A 17,452-nucleotide genomic window follows, 5' to 3' on the forward strand; every position below is an offset into this window, starting at 1 on the left:
GGGCCCAGCTGCTCTGCGGCATGTGGGATCTTCCCGGACCGGGGCACGAACCCGTGTCCCCTTCATCAGCAGGCGGACTCTCAGCCACTGCGCCACCAGGGAAGCCCCAAAACTGTGGTTTTAAAAGGCATGTTTGCTTAGTTCAGATAGAGGCTTATTTTAAAGCAGTGTTAAGTTTATAGAGATGGGCAATTCAAATATATTTTCTTAGTGTTTTATTCTTGGTTTTATTAAAGAAACTTAGAAATTTGAAGCTTTTACGATGTCCTTATATAGTATTCGACTAAAGGGTAATATCAAGGTCCAGAAGTTGAAGTTGGTGGAAATAAGGCCAAAATAAGGATGTTTTGTTCACTGTTTTGTTCACCACAATATAACCAGCACCTACAGTAGTGCCTGGAACTGAGTAGGGACTCAATTATACGTATTTGTTAAAGGCAGGCAGGCAGAATGAAGTATGTTCTCATTTACGATGTATCTGTGGAATAGGTCCCCACGTCTAGGTCCAATGTTATGATTGAAAACCGAAATCATTCCCTCTTTACCACACTTCATATGTGTCTCATACCAACTTTAACAGAAACTCCATAAACTGCTAGGAAAATAACCGGAACCCACAGAGCAAAAGGGGAAAATAATAGATTTACACATTGCTATTTTCCTGGCCCTTTTATTGCCATAATGATGTGATTGATGCATAGGTCATAGATGATAGGCTGACAGTTCCTGCATTTCAGATCTCAGTGACCATCACACTACTTCATTCTCTACTAGGAATGTTCAGCCATTAGCACTCTGTATTTCAACAGTGTATGTTAAGGTTCAAGATCACATAAAGTTCTACCTTGATAGATGAGTTGGATTTGGGAGGAAATTAGCATCAGAAAAGCACTGTTCCTACCTTTGCTTTTCAACCATACTATCTTAGGTATTTCCCTTTCGCTACCATATAAACCAGACTGAGTTCCAAAGTCATGCCTTCTTAGCTCTGTGATATGATCAATTCTGTCCACCCATCAACAATCAGTTGGTCAATTGACCAACTCAAGTGGTCTATCAGGCTTCTTGACAGTGTGCTTTTTCAGAGATGTTTCACATGTAAAACTCACTGCGAATGTTTACAATAGAGTTAAAATAGTCACAAAGGTGAGGCTGGGTTTTAGGTACGGTCTCCATGGCAACTTCTTCCTGCTGGTTCTCCCTTGGGGTCTGTTTTCCAGGCCTCAGCTGAGGCCATCTGTCAATGTTTTACATTGACACGCCCCTTATCCAGTCTCCATGACAACCACAGTGACCTTCCCCAAGACTAATTCTATCCCAGCAGCTTCAGGACAAAGCACAGATGCCTTGGGCACATGCAGCCCTTGGGAAGCCCATCTCCTTCACCAGCGTGCACAGCACACCAGCCGGACCAAAGTCAAGTGGACTCGGGCACTGTGAGGGGCTTGGGGAGAAGTCTCAAGACCGACCCTTGCAAATCTGCAGATGGCTAAACACTCCTGCATCTATTTTCCCATAAAATTCCCCAAGGGACAATAACATGTGAAATAGGAGATGAGCTTGGAGTCTGGAATGGCAAGGACAGTGGGTGAGGAATTCTACAAAGCTCATGAGAACACCAGAGAAAGATCTGGTCCTGAAGTGGGTCCAGAGAAGAGCAACACCGGATGCTTTTGAGGCTGGGAGGAGAAGGAGGCGGGAAGGACAGAAAGAAGCGGGAGGCAGGTCCTGAGGGTTCCCCACCGGGAAACCACGTTCATGGTGGGTGAGCAGGGCTGGGCTGGCTTGAGAGAAGCCACGGAGAAGACCCTACCCGGGTCCAACAAAATGTGCAAAATTCAACCAAATGGGCATCCATTCATAATTTACAATTATTCTTTGAGTTTCATCTTCAATATAATAGCAATCTAGTTTAGTGACTAGAGTGTGTATTTTTTTTAAAGGACATTATAGAACAATTTTATTTGCAGCATTTTAGCTGCAAGCTTAGCCAGCATGTTTGGGAAACTTGGATTTGTTACTCTTTGGAATTTGATATTGAAATATATTGAAATACTACTTTTCCTTTGGCTTTGAAAGAAACCTCAGATAAATTCGAGAACCTCTAAGACTAACACCGACTTGAACCATAAGGCGGTTAAGTGGCTCTATGGATCCAAAATGTTTCCAAGAAAATAAGCAAAAAATAAACACAGTATGTTTTGTAGTTCCTTTCCTACCTAGTGAGTTACTCCATCCTGCTGACACATCTTCCAGCCAGCTGAGCTATTTTTTCCCTATTATCTTTCTTGACGACTTTCTTTACAAACTTGTCTTCTAAGGCCCCTAATTAACTTAGGATCCACCAGAATCAACAGACACTTTAAACAAGCTGAAGTTTACCTTGATTCGACTTCTTTTTACTTTTTCATACATATTTTGAGCAACACGTTATTTATTCCAGATTTAGGGAGAGATACATTCTTCCCTCTTCATCCAGGGAGGGCTGGGCAGCCACACTTGGTACTTTACTCTTGCTTTGCTTATTCTCAATGTATCAAACTACCTGGACTTCTGTTCTCATGAACTTTACCCTACTTTTAAATGTCCGTAACAAAACTATGGACAACATGTAGATCAAACGTAATTCTGCCACAGAAGTTTAAGAGTAGAATTAGCAGCAGGTGATCTTAAAGATTATCCTTTGTCTAGATTAATTACAGTATAACGATTGAATGCCCGATAATACGGAAATGCTATCATGGTATTCTATTGATACAAATTAAAACTATTAGAAAGGGCATAATCCTGATAAAAACAGGTGGCATATTAGTAGTCGTAATAACTTGAAAGAAACTTGAAATGAGACGTTAAGTACAGTTTGTTGATACTTAATACATAATCATTTTGAGCTAAATTTATTCAACATTTAAAATTCATTTTCTACTATGATACTATGAAGGTAAAAAATAATCAAGAAGCCTCATACCTATTTGGTTTTTAAATTGAACATTATAATTATATAAGATCCAAGTAAAAAACGATTACTTACCTTAGATGTTGTAAAAAGCACGCTGTGAATTAACTGCACCGCTCCAGATCCTTCTGCGACAAGAGTGTTTCAGGCTGTCCCACGACTCGCTGAGTGAGAGGGGACAGTTCAAGTTCACCAACCAGCCTGGAAGAAAAGGCTCCCTGGCCTGGCCTTGTCTCAAGTTTCATCCCCGGTTGTTAGCAACAGGCGCATCTAATTTTACTTAGTGACACAAACAGCTCATATACCACACTTAAAATTGTTTGGGCACCAATTCCAGAACACAGCACTAAGTGTGCCAAGAGGGAAAAAATTCCTACGAAACCACCAGTTAAACCCCGAATCAGGACAGTCTTACGTAATTGTAACTTTCTAAAATGAACTTTACCTTAAATGAACAGCAAAAACTTCTGGGACACGTTTCCAGTAGAATCTAATGTTGACAAAAATCTCATAAAAAATCACTTCAAATTCACAGGCAACATTGAGAACTCGTAACTTTATTGGTATTAAATGTATACTGTTCTCCTCCAAGTAAACTTCATATTCTCATGTAATAGTCACTCTTTAAAAACCACTTTCCTTAGGCTTCTTTTTAAGTGAAAAAACTTTAACATTTGAGAAAACCTTAAATAATGATCATCATAATAAACAGAAGGTAAACTCCACATGCTAAAATTATCAGTTATTTTCTAAGTAAACTAAATTTATATTTTGTTTAACAAATTATGTGAATGCAACAAGGTGATGTTATGTTGTCTTACCTTTATTTAAAAAGAACGATAAGTAGATCATTCAATTTTTATAAGGTGTAAAGAACACAGAACAAATATCAAAATCTCAAATACCCTTAATCTTTTATTTTGCATTACTTTTAGAGTCTGAATTAAAACTCACTAAATTATACATTTAAATTCCCATTTTAGCACTAAACCTTGATCATGAGAAGCAATGTAATGGTAATCCATACAGTTAATTTTTATTTTCTTCTCAGGAGACCTTTTATCTTATTCTATTCATTTATGCTGGAACTTCTTTTGAAATCTGATGCTGCTTAATACCAACAGCTGCAGGTCTTAAAGGAAAAGCTGATACAGCTTCAACTAATCGTACATTTATTTATAAGACATTTGAAAATCTTCCATGAATTCTTCACACGTTACTATTCTTCTCATCATGGCAATTCGTTTAGACATAAAACCATGGCACAACTACCGATTCTCAACAAAAATATCTACTATATTTAACAGTGATGTTATGAGAGGTACTTCTGTATTACTGTGTGTCTGAAAAGTCAAAATTTGAAACTCCTAACTCAATATCCTGGTTGAAATGTCACACTGACAGGTTACTTACTGAGGGACCTTTCCACCATCAGTTACCTGGTTTATAGCAATGAACTGTTCAGCATTGGGGGCTGCTCTGTAAGGCCATTGGTCAAGTTGTATGTTGGATCTCCATTCACGTTCACAGATTCATTTAACACTATTGACTTCTACTTTTGGTCCTGCTGGAGGATGACTTCGAGAAAAGAGAAATCTTTTGATTTTTTAGCATAGTTGAGATTATTGAAACGAGATCTTCAAAGTTTCCACTGTAGGTCTAGTTCGGGTTTGTAACTCACATACACGTCTCATCTGTTTTCAACAGAATCATAACATCTTGAAGCTATAAGGGTCCTTAAAGAAAACTGGTCTAACCCTCCACTAGATGTAAAGTAGTTTGTTCAAGGTTAGAGCTGCTAAGGGCGTGGAGAGAAGTGACTTTCAGACAAGATAATTCAAGGGTTGGAGAGAACCGAGAAGTCTGGTGCAGTTGCCTTGAAGAGTTGGCAGGAAAGTTACTAGTGAGACCTATTAGGTCACGTTCCGGGCCCAGCTGAAGTTGATGAATACACAGTAGGCCCATTTTAAACAGTGCCTGTGGCTTTATACGCTAACTGCAGCTGTGAGCACCTGTATGGCAGAATCTCCCCAGACCAGGCCACACTTCTATCATCTGCCCAGACCCGCTCTTTCGTCCATCGTCCACAAAAACCAGGGGCGACAGATCTGGGAATCTCCCTCGCTAACCAGCCTGCCAGTCCCTAAGCTCCCCAGTTCCTGCTGCCTTGCCTCCCTCTCCACCCATCAGTGCCCCCTGACTGCGGGACCTGGTCTGTGTGTAGCCGACCTGCTTCCCTGCTTCTAGGCCCCGCTGTGCTCACCTTATACCTGGGGCTGCCAGAGAAACGCTGAGGACACGTAATTCTGTCCTTATCACCGCCCTGCTTCAAGCCCTTCAGCAAGCCGTCAGGATATGGTACCAGGTTCTGGACAGGCACACGCACCTTTGCGGTGGAGCCCTGCCCATCTCACCTGTCCCCTTCCTTTGGGCTCCATAAGAAACCACGGGAGTCACAGTGCTGTCGGCTGCCTGGTTGTACCTCGGATTAGAGTCACCTCTCATCTTTTTCTCATCTTTTACCTTTTCAGAGGCAGCCTTGTATATGGATTTTTTTTTTTTTTTTGCGGTACGTGGGCCTCTCACTGTTGTGGCCTCTCCCGTTGCGGAGCACAGGCTGCGGACGCGCAGGCTCAGCGGCCATGGCTCACAGGCCCAGCCGCTCCGCGGCATGTGGGATCTTCCCGGACTGGGGCACGAACCCGTGTCCCCTGCATTGGCAGGCGGACTCTCAACCACTGCGCCACCAGGGAAGCCCCCGTATATGGATTTTTAAATGTATTATAATTGTTTGTATTTACATTGCCATCATTGGTTTATCGACCTGTTCTCTCTACTGGACCATGAACTCCCCGCTCAGCACCCGCCTAGAGTCAACCCTCAATTAGTTGAACTTTGTAGTTACACCAGACTCTGTTTTTTATGATATCAATTCTATAGTGCACAGTTAACGTTAAAAAAAATAGAGCTAACATATACAATCAGGATGACATTACAAGAATTATCCAGAAGAGGTCAGTATAACAGCAATAAGGGATGGCTTTCGGGGCAAATGAAATGTGAAATCAAATTAAATTCCTTTGTAAGTGATAAACTTTAAACCTTTAAAAAATACCATATGAATTATTTGCACTTTCCACTGAAGCTATACGTCTTCAAAATAGGTGGCCACAGACTTTTCAAGTAAGCAAAATGAAGCGATCAAATGATTCCATACACAACTGAAAACTCAGTTTTCATCTGGAATGTAATTAATGTAATTACCTGGACGATTCTCACCCAGCTTCTCACTGTTAAATATAGTAGATATTTTTAAATAGGGATGATCCAAGTGTATGCATTTTAACAAAGATAATTCATATTCCCTTCAGAGTTGCCATGTCAATAAAAAATGAAACTGATTACTAGACTACTGAATGTAGGTATTTTATGTTTTTCATGGTACTCTGGGGGAATTTAGAAGTCAATATTTAGTATAAAGGGCTAATTCAGTGTTTTCAGGGAAGACAGAGGGGATAAAACCATCGGGATGCTGGAGAAGTAAGAGGTAAGAAAAGGAAAGACTAAAAGCAATAGAAAACTTTTAGATTTCAGAAGAGAAAACGGAGCATGATCTGAAATTTCAAAAGTTATCTGATGGTAATGTCTGAAGTGAGTCATAATCATTAAAAAGTATTATTCCATGAACATATAACTTTGTATAATTATAGGGAACAGATCTTGCAGCTCCAGTAAGTATAGAGTTTTTGGGCAGAGAATGGAAGTGTGGCGTGTGCCCATCAGAATGACAGGAAACCCACTGAGTAATTACCAAGGCAGAACCGGCTCACGCTGGAGAGGAAATCCATCAGAAGGGCTTGGGATAAACCCCGACGTCTCCCGCTTCTCCCTGCCATCCCCACGTCCACTGCTCTGAGGTCACTACTTACATCTTCCTCCCCATACTTACCTCTGACCTTCAAATAACTTTATATTGCTATAGCTTGATTTACTAACTCCAGACTCACCCTGTGGGTTGAGTTCATATACGTTATCACCCAGTAGCCTTTCTCTCCTTTTCTCTATTGTTGTTTTACCCGTGGTCACGTCTGAAATTCCAGTCTGTGTAAGCATTTGTTTCTTGGTCCCTAATGACAGAGCATCTATCTCTCCACCCTTCTGCTCTCCAACCGAGGACATCAGCATTTCCCCTGCCTACTTTGACATGATCAAACGGATCACATTCACATTCCATTCTGAAATGATCATCTCCTGTATCTCCTCCAATTTGACCAGATGGATTCAAAATACAAAAATGCAAAAAAAACAGTGTTCGCATTTTTTACTCCTCTGGAAGAGTCTGAGAAGAAATTGCATTAATTCTTTAAACGTTTGGTAGAATTTACCTGTGAAGCCAGAGCTGGTCTCTGGCTTTTCTTTGTTGGGAGATTTTTTTATTTTGATTCAATCTCCCTACTTGTTATTGGGCTCTTCAGATTTTCTGTTTCTTACTGATTTGGTCCTGGTAGGCTGTATTTTTCCTGGGAATATATCCATTTCTTGCAGGTTATCCAATTTGTTGGAATGTAATTGTTCATAGTAGTCTCTTATGATCTTTTGTATTTCTGTTCTATTGTTTGTAATGACTTTTTTTTTTTTTTTTTTTTTTTTGCGGTACACGGGCCTCTCATTTTTGTGGCCTCTCTCGTTGCGGAGCACAGGTTCCGGACGCGCAGGCTCAGCGGCCATGGCTCACGGGCCCAGCCGCTCCGCGGCACGTGGGATCTTCCCGGACTGGGGCACGAACCCATGTCCCCTGCATCGGCAGGTGGACTTTCAACCACTGCGCCACCAGGGAAGCCCTGTAATGACTTCTTTTTAACTTCTGATTTTGTTTATGTGAGTCCTCTCTTTTTCTCTTAGTCTAACTAACGGTTTGTACATTTTAATTACTTTTCAAAAAACCAGCTCCAAATTTCATTGATCTTTTCTATGGTCTTTTTAGTTTCTACTTCATTTATTTCTGCTCTGACATTTCTTATTTCCTTCCTTCTGCTGACTTCGATCTCCTTTTCTAGTTCTTTGGGCTATAAAATGAAGTTATTTATTTGAGACCTTTCTTTTTTCTTAATGTAGGCACTTTTGCTCCCCACTTTCCTCTTAGCATGGCTTTTGCAGTACCCCAAAGGTTTTATGTTGTGTTGTCATTTTCACTTGCCTCAAGGTATTTTTTCATTTCCCTTTTGATTTCTTCTTTGACCCATTGGTTGTTCAGGAGCGTTTTGTTTAACTTCTACATATTTGTGAATTGTCCAGCTTTCCTCCTGTATTGATTCATAGAGAATATTTTTTACCTGCCCCATTATCCTCTGTGCTGTCTGTTCATCTCTTTCACACCGCTTCCCTGCATCTGGCAACCTCTGCTCTTTTTTCATTGTCTCCATAGTTTTTTTTTTTTTTTTTACATCTTTATTGGAGTATAATTGCTTTACAATGGTGTGTTCGTTTCTGCTTTATAACAAAGTGAATCAGTTATACATATACATATGTTCCCATATCTCTTCCCTCTTGCGTCTCCCTCCCTCCCACCCTCCCTATCCCACCCCTCTAGGTGGTCACAGAGCACCGAGCTGATCTCCCTGTGCTATGCGGCTGCTTCCCACTAGCTATCTATTTTACGTTTGGTAGTGTATATATGTCCATGCCTCTCTCTCGCTTTTGTCTCCATAGTTTTGACTCTTCCAGAAAGTCATATTATTTTAATCATTTCAGTATGTAGCTCTTTCAGATTTCTTCTTTCACTTAGTAATATGTATTTAAGTTCTTCCATGTCTGTTTGTGGCTTGATACCTCACTTCTTTTTATCACTGAATAACATTCCATCGTCTGGATGTACCAGTTTGTTTATCCATTCGTTTATGGAAAGACATCTTGGTTGTCAACAAATTCTGACAATTATGAATAAGGCTGCTATAAACTCCTGGGTGCAGATTTTTGTGTAGACATAGGTTTTCAACTCCTTTGGGTAAATACCAAGGAACACGATTGCTGGATCATATGCTAAGAGCATGTTTAATTTTGTAGAAACTGCCAGAGTGTCGTCCAAAGTGGCCGCACCATTCTGCACTCCCACCAGCAGTGAATGGGAGTTCCTCTTGCATCACATCCCCGCCAGCACACTGCTCAGGTTTTACGGGACACTCTTGCTACTCTAACTTACACACAGAAATAACAGAGGCACGTGAGCACCACCACACTGAAGTCATCTGCCTTTGGAACAAATAGGCTATACCTGTGGGATTCTCTGGGTTCTGCTGTCTTCTCCTGTCCTACTTCTCCTGTCTTCTCCTGTCCTACTCCTACTCCTAGTGAAGCACACCTGCAGGCCTTGCATCTACTTTCTAAATCTAATAAAAGTAGCTTAGGGCTTCCCTGGTGGCGCAGTGGTTGAGAGTCCGCCTGCCGATGCAGGGGACATGGGTTCGTGCCCCGGTCTGGGAAGATCCCACATGCCGCGGAGCAGCTGGCCCCGTGAACCATGGCCGCTGAGCCTGCGCGTCCGGAGCCTGTGCTCCGCAATGGGAGAGGCCACAACAGTGAGAGGCCCGCGTACCACAAAAAAAAAAAAAAAAAGTAGTTTATTTGCAGGAAAATATTCTTAACCAAAGTATATACAGATACCTTCCCTTTCATCACCCTGGGCATCTATTTTATTTGAAAAAAAAATCTACAAATAACTGAAATCTGTAAGTTGGAAAATATCTCCCAACTGTTTAAGGTGTAGCAAATAAAGGATAACACCACTTTTCAATATGTAGCTAATATTTTTTAAATTAAGCAACATAGAAAAATCTGGACTCCTTTCCAGTATAAACTAAGAATATTTAGTCTAATGAAATTATAAAATCTTACAAATGCCAAAAAGGCAAACTTTATAAAATACTAAGTTTTTTTTTCTTTTTCCTATTTCCAATTCTTATTTCTTGTTTATTTTCTTAAAGAACAATTACTCATCTGGCTCATCTCATTTGATTATTGTATGAAGTAATAAAAATATAAAATCAAAACCATGCACATGACCATGGTTTACTGATAGGTGCAATGCAACCTCCCCTTTAAAGTACGGGTCACTCATATAGTTTTCTACGCTGTGCATTGTTGCAACGGTTTTGCAGAGCGATGGAACTCAGGGATGATTCTTACTGTAATGCAACACGTAGAGTATATTCTCAGTGATGCAGCTACTACAATATTATTTTTCAAAAAAAGAGAAACGCTTATTTGTATTAATTTTTACAACCTGGACATAGTTTACAAACATTAATTTACTCAGTTTGAATTCTTAGCTCCAGCGAGGAAAGCAACGTTTTTTTTGTTTGTTTGTTTGTTTTTTGCAGGGGGCACAGGGGTTGTGTATTATCTCATTCCCTGAAGCAAGAGGTGAGAAGAGAAAGCAAAGTCAGGATAAAAGGGACTAATTCCTTCTTTGCCAAATCTTTCGAGGATGACTAAGCAGTAATTTTGTATGAGGTGATTTCTCAAAAAAAGAATGTTTACATATATTCCAGTCTATGTTGAAAAATATTCCACATATTTCTTAATAATTGACTGCTTTCATTAGTATGGGTCAGGGTTTGGTAGACAATGGCCTGTGTGTCAAATAAGGCCTGCCACCTGTCCTTGTAGGTAGAGTGAGACCAGGTCACAGCCATGCTTATTCTCTTAGGGATCCCCGTGGCGGCCAATGCTGCAGAGCTGAGTAGTTAGTTGTGACAGGGACCTTATGCCCACAAAGCCTAAAGTATGTATTACATGCCTCCTTACAGAAAAAGTTTTCTACCTCCTGATACAACCCACTGGAAATAAACTGTATTGTGGGTCACGTTTTACTTTGGTTTTACTATTTTAAAAATAAATTTACTGTGTCTAATTAGCACTGTCAATTCAAGAAGTGAATCTGATAGTTATATGACATTCTTACATCCCCTCCACCTTCAAAAAACTAAAATCAACTGTACTCAGTCATAAAAAAGAATGAAATAATGCCATTTGCAGCAAAAGGGATGGACCAAGAGACAATCATACTAAGTGAAGCAAGTCAGAAAGAGAAGGACAAATGTCGTATGATCTCACTTATACGTGGAATCTAAAAACGATACAAATAAACTTACTTACAAAACAGAAATAGACCCACAGATACAGAAAACAAACTTATGGTTACCAAAGGGGAAAGGCTGGGGGGAGGGATAAATTAGGAGTTTGGGATTAACAGATACACACTACTATACATAAAATAGGTAACCAACAAGGACCTACGGTACAGCACAGGTAACTCTACTCAATGTCTTATAATAAACGATAATGAAAAAGACTCTGAAAAAGAATATATATATATATATATATATATATATATATATATAATGTATAAATGAATCATTTTGCTGTATACCTGAAACTAACACAACATTGTAAATTAACTATACTTCAATTTTTAAGAAATGATTTAATTAATTAATTAAAAAGTATATACAGTCAAACTTATAGGAAAGAGTGGAAAATTCTCAAGGGCTAGAAATACGGACGGAAGTCACAGTCAGAGACAGTGGGAGGTTAAGCTTCACAGGTGCGGAGGCAGCAGGTGAGGAGACCCACTCTCGGGCCCAGAGGCCAAGCCTGAATCTTTGTGCCCAACAGGGATAACTGGCCTCTGGGAAGAGCAAGGCCAGAGCTCCTGCCATGGAAGGAAATACAAGGAGAGGCCCCTCCCTCCTCAAGGCTGTGGATGGAAAGACAGCAAAGTCAGAGCCTGTACCAACCACGAGCCTGCACCGTGTGTGGGTGTGAGTTTGACCAAATTTACCACAAATATGTGCTCTAAATCCTCCCATGAAATGTACAGAAAATCTGGTCTAGGACCCATCAAGAAAGGGCAGGAAAGGAAAAAAGGAAGACAGGCAAAAATGGGGTAGTGAAACATGATCCTGTGTAAAGGATGACAGAACTGTCCCAGGCAGATTAGGATAAATGTTAATAAAATTAAAATCTTTCATAAAAAGGAAGTACAGTGGGCTAAACCACCCTTCTACTATACTCAACTCACCTCGATACTTGCTAATAGAATACGGTGTTAATAAGATATTATTCTATCAATCTCCTATATTTACCTGACTTACTAAAAAGTCAAAGAAGTACACTTAATGAGAGGAGGAAGACCTAAAGGAGGTGTCTACAGAGTTTCCAAAGACAGATTCTGTGAGGTTTTAAGGGCGTGAAGGTTAGTGGTGCTTAATTTTTATACGACGTCACTTTAACCTTAAACGTTGGTCTTCTTTTCCCTTGATTCAAGGAATCACTAGCCCTAGCCACATGGACTGGCTGTTTGAGCTGTTTTGCATCCATAAGAAAAGTGAAATGCAGGGCTCGTGGGAAGGTTGTCCTGGGCACTGTGCTGCAGTGGGGACCACGGGTTTGGAGGCAGGTCTCTGTTACTACCCGGCTCCGCCCAGCAGCCACCTGGGCCAATGACAGCCTCTGTGGCCCAGTTTCCGCCTGTGTAAAGGGGGGCCCTAATCACAGGGTGCCTGTGAAGATGGGATGAAATGGAATTCCTCAAGTGCCTGGGTTAGAGCAGGAGCTCAATCGATGGCATGGACACAGCCCTTTTGTTGTTAAGGCAAATGCCAGAGGACAGAGGTAAAGGAGCAAGCTATTAGGGGTACATCTGAGAAGGAGATTCTCTGGAGAATAACTTATTGGATATTTCCCTCAATTCATCCTGAATTAAGAGATTTCAAACAAACAGACGGAGTCATGAATCTTAAAGGAGAAGGATACAGAGGAGGAAACCGTGTCTACCAAGAGGGGCCATTGGTCAGGACCCTGAGTTCCAACACAACCCACAGAACTGCACCTAAATAGCTCCACGATTCATATAGGCATTCTTTGTAAGAATATGACTTGTAAACAGCCCTAGCTTTTTCATATCTGTTTGCTCCTTAGGTCTTTGTCTTCAATGCAATATGATTTCAGTTGAGTTTTTCAAATTTAAAAATTCTTCCTTTTCTCATTAAGAGACCTTATTTTTGAAAAAAAGGGTTTAGCAACCAACATTAGACAAAGATAATAAGCACATTTTTATAAATTAATATCTGGTTCATGTTACTTTTCCAATTAGGTTTTCATTGTTTCATTATTAAGGTAATTATTAATGCAGTTATGTTTTGATATAATGGAATGACTTAGGGTTTTGTATGTGCAGCAACGAAGCCTACTGACATGCTAAAAATCTAATTTAAGTGATCTTGGTCAGAGTCCAAGACTGGGCTTAGAGAGCTGTTAACCTCTTGAAATTGAATCCAAAGTAGGTATGCATGTCCAGGCATTTCCTAGCACATCTATAACTATCACCAGACTTTCAAAGGGGTCCATGACCTTAAAATACTTAGGAAGCATCTCTTTACTATCTCCTTTTCCTGTGGCCTCCTATTCCAGTACAAATATCGCCCTCACATCTAACAAAATGATATGCTAAAAAGACACGGTGTTATATGTAGTTATTTTGTTTCCTAATTTGGCAGGTGTCATGTTCAGAAATTTATATGCAAATATACTTTGAAGGAGGGCTGTCTATACAGAGAACACTGTATTTGTATCACTGAGAGCACATAACAAGTTGTGTTTACTTCGTATAAATTTAACTAAGAAGACAATGAAATGGGCAGTTTTTTAAAAATTACAAAGCACCATTTCCTAAGTCTAGAAAATGAAATGTTTGGGTTGTTACACTACAATGATCATTCCCACATACATCACTTTCTAACAATACAATTCCGGAGAAAGAAATACAATTACCTTTTTTTGCTTAACTGTAACTATGTCTGTAGATACTTGCAGATGTTACCCACAGTAAGAGAGGAGCTCTTCCAGGGCACAATCTTAAGTAGTAAAGACTAAACGCGGGTCTGATAAATTAAAAAAAAAAAAAATCAGGACTTCCCTGGTGGCACAGTGGTTAAGAATCTGCCTGCCAATGCAGGGGACATGGGTTCGATCCCTGGTCTAGGAAGATCCCGCATGCCGTGGAGCAACTAAGCCCGTGCGCCACAACTACTGAGTCTGCTCTCTAGAGCCCTCGAGCCACAACTACAGAGTCTGCATGCTGCAACTACTGAAGCCCACGCACCTAAAGCCGATGTTCTGCAACAAGAGAAGCCACCGCAACAAAGACCCAATGCAGCCAAAAATAAATAAATAAAATTGAAAACAAAACTCTAAGTAACCTACAGGTTTATTAAAAAAAATCAGAACGAAGAAAATGAAATGGTGCCGATTAAAATGTAATAGTACATATATATTTTTAATATATTTAAAATATGATCTAGCCACAGGAATAAAATGCCTCTTTAAAAATGAAATGAGCATTATCCTCATTATGTGTGAGAGAGGTGTTTTCATAGTTTAAAAAAGCAAACAAGTTATTGGTTAAATGTGAGTTTTATTCCTTTTATAGTCTGCTATGTAGTTCTAACGAATCTAATTTGTTCAATGGATTATTCATCACTACATTTTTTCTGAGATTAAAGAAACATTATTCATAGATTACAATTGCTATGCAGGGCACCTTCTTATGTTTCTAAGCCTGAAGTGTAAGTGTACTATCTGTGTTAATGATTTATGTGCAGTATCTACTAAATATTGTATGTAATGTCTGATTCAGCTCTAACAAACACTGAAAATGGAAAGAACGTAAGATTCAGAGAAAGTAAAATAATTGAAAACATGATTGTTCTACAACCTCAAAAGTTCACTGCGGGATGTTTTACACACGTGGACTGGGGGCCACTTTGCAATCATTTTGTTTGGAATGTTTGGAAGCACATTTTCTCCAGAGGAAGTTTTAATACCAGACACACTGAACCTTCCAGTAGAATAGTCCATCACCAAGAACCAAGAGATCAGCTTAAGTAAATATTTGACAAATACTGTAAAATCTATTTTTCATAGTTTTTAAATAACCTGCTTATGTTCAAGGAAGAAAAGCACGAGAGTCATAGAAAAAGGCTTACTTGAAAAAGTACAATTCCCTTGTTTTACACAGATTTACTCGCTTTAAGGGACACCCAACAGCACTAGTACAACAATACCACGCATCTACACAGAGTGCCATCTCTATAACATCTGCTCCTACGACAGCAGGTAACACGGGACGAGCAGCTGTTTCCCAGAAAAACCGTACGTGACTGTCCCAGTCAACTATCCAGCGACGGCTCCTATCAACTTTCTAATTAATCCCGATTTAACCAAGTGATAACACGCAAATATGTACCTACCAACCATGGGTACTCGGTGGGTAGTGGCTGAGGCTGGAGGGACCACCCCAGGGAAGCGGGTGTGAGACACGTGACTTCAGGGCTCTCTGTCTCCACCCCCCGCCCCGCCCCGCCCCGCCCCGGGAAGCCCGGGTCAGCCCCCAAGTGTGCTCGCGCCTAACTCCGGGGGCGGGCCGGTCAGTAACCCAGGGCAACGCGATGAGCCAAACCAATTCACGGAACATGAGTCACTCCCCCGAAGTTAAGTCCAGTCCGAGGGCGGCTCGGCCGGCAAAACTATCTGGGGCAAAGGCAGGCGGACGGCCCCAACTACACTGCGTGGCTTCCCCCCGGACCCGCGGGCCGCAGCGGCGGAAGGATCAGGTGCGGGGTCGGGCTGGGGGCGCCTGCCCACGCGCGGGCCAGCTCAGGGGCTGCAAACCGGGCAGCTGACGGCGAAGCGGTGGCCCGCGGCTGCGCTCCTTACCTGCGCTGCTCTCCGCGGTCCGGCGGCGCGGGCTGGCGCCGCAAGTCCCGTCGTCCTAGGCGGAAGGGCCGCCGTCTTCTCCCCGGACAGCGCGGGCCGCGGCTCCGTCTTGCGTCCTCGGCGGCCGCCGCGGCGACTGCGCTCCCGGGCGGGAGGGCCCACATCCCCGCGCGGGCTCGGGGCGCCCGGGACCCGGCGCCGGGCGGGCGGGGGCCGCAGACCTCGGCGGGGCGCGCGGGGCCCCCGAGGCGTCTCGCCCGCCCGCTCGGCGCGCGCGTCCACGTGCCAACCCCGCGTCACGTCCCCGTGGGTCGCTGGGCCCCGGCCCGTCTCCTCTGCCGCCGCGGGGGCGCCTTCCAGCCGTTCCCGGTGCAGCGGCGTCGCGTCACGCAGTGCGGGTCGGAGCTCCGGTGTTCCCGCCTCGGCCCTCGTCCCACGAGGTACCAGAACCGGCGCCGCCCTTTCCGCGGGGGCCAGGGCGGCCCTGCTGGGGACCCGGCCCTTCGCGGGCTCCGGTGTGTCCCCCGGCTTGTCCCCCGCGAGCCTCTGCGGCTCCGGACACCGAGCAGGGCCGGGGCCTGGCAGCTGGGCGGCCCCCGCGGGGTTTGCAGAAACTCTGTCCGCAGCACCAAGGGGACTGCGCGCCCACCCGCTGCTTGGAATAGCAGCTGTACTACGATTTGTTTTCTTTTTTAAAGCCTGGAGCGTTCGCTCAAATGATGATAAGGCATAGGGTTTTCCTGGTAGTGCTTCTGTGTCTGTCATCTGTTTACTTGTTGACACCGCACGGGAGAGTGACTTGGTTCCAGCAGTTTTGTGTCCGGGGAATGGCCGGGGTGTCTGCAGGTGTTTGGTGAACGTACTGAGGAGGTAAATTATCAAACACATTCCTGAAAGGGTCCTACTGGTGTATTCTGTGAATTTTTAAATGGAGATAACTCTGTTTTATCTGGAAGCAAATGGAAACACAAAGACGCTGGGGTATTTAAAAATGTTTTTCACGTAACCAAGTGGATAATTGCAAGGCAGAAATGTTTACAACTCTTAGATTACATTTTTTTTTTAAAGCAGACTTTTCACAGGTGGAAATCAAAAGCCATTTTCCCAGAAAAGCCCAATGAAAATTTTCATTAATTATTCTCCACCTCATAGGTGATAGTGACAACCATTCTTTAAAAAAATTTACTCTCACAGGGATAAGTAAGATTGCTGTAGATTCAGATGTGCTATTAAAGATGGATTAATAATCTACATATTTCACAGGCAGCATAGTGAAAAGAATTGGGAATTGTTGCTCTAAAAATGTCCATACTATACAGTAAAGGTTGCTGATTTTATATTTGTGTCAAATAGTGTAAAAGTTATTAATGTATTCTGCTTGCCGAAACTGACACGATCCCAGAGCCAACATCATCTCTCTCATTGGCTTAGGAAAAAAGAGCTGGCAATAGTTTCCTGCTGGGGATGGTGACAGCGTCAAGGACCCAGAGCACGTGCCATGATTTCCCTGATGGAAAAGGTAATTATATCCAAAGTGGAATATGGAAAAAGCCAGGGGTGTGTACAAGGTCTAAACTCTCCAAATGGTTTTGATTGAGCACCTTATCTGAGATATTTTGATCAACACAGGACATGTACAGTTATTTGCATCTTATACGTATTTATGAATATATTACATGCAGAAAGTTAATATATTACTTAGATTGTAAAACACAAAGAGAA

General features: G+C 42.1%; 1 protein-coding gene and 1 long non-coding RNA gene across 31 annotated transcripts in view; one reads left to right on the forward strand and one right to left on the reverse strand.

The window, feature by feature from the left end:
* The window catches only part of SGCG (sarcoglycan gamma), a 50,521-nt gene extending 34,621 nt beyond the window's left edge, over positions 1-15,900 (reverse strand). Inside the window, exons 1-4 of one of the 11 annotated variants that reach the window (XM_067713733.1) lie at positions 15,265-15,374; positions 4,396-4,534; positions 3,402-3,446; positions 3,032-3,120 (exon numbers count right to left, since the gene is read on the reverse strand). The gene's annotated coding sequence lies outside the window, so the exon portion shown is untranslated. Of the gene's footprint in view, positions 1-3,031; positions 4,338-4,369; positions 4,535-13,786; positions 13,897-15,264; positions 15,375-15,730 lie in introns of those variants that run through there. The other 10 variants (XM_067713732.1, XM_067713731.1, XM_067713730.1 and 7 more) reach the window with 10 other exon arrangements.
* The window catches only part of LOC137211355 (uncharacterized), a 218,998-nt gene continuing 216,927 nt past the window's right edge, over positions 15,382-17,452 (forward strand). For all 20 annotated transcript variants that reach the window (XR_010937052.1, XR_010937050.1, XR_010937051.1 and 17 more), the window contains exons 1-2: positions 15,382-15,627; positions 17,162-17,249. This is a non-coding gene — a long non-coding RNA (uncharacterized lncRNA). The remainder of the gene's footprint in view (positions 15,628-17,161; positions 17,250-17,452) is intronic.

Source organism: Pseudorca crassidens, chromosome 18 (genome assembly GCF_039906515.1).
Source record: "Pseudorca crassidens isolate mPseCra1 chromosome 18, mPseCra1.hap1, whole genome shotgun sequence".
Lineage (NCBI taxonomy): Eukaryota > Metazoa > Chordata > Mammalia > Artiodactyla > Delphinidae > Pseudorca > Pseudorca crassidens.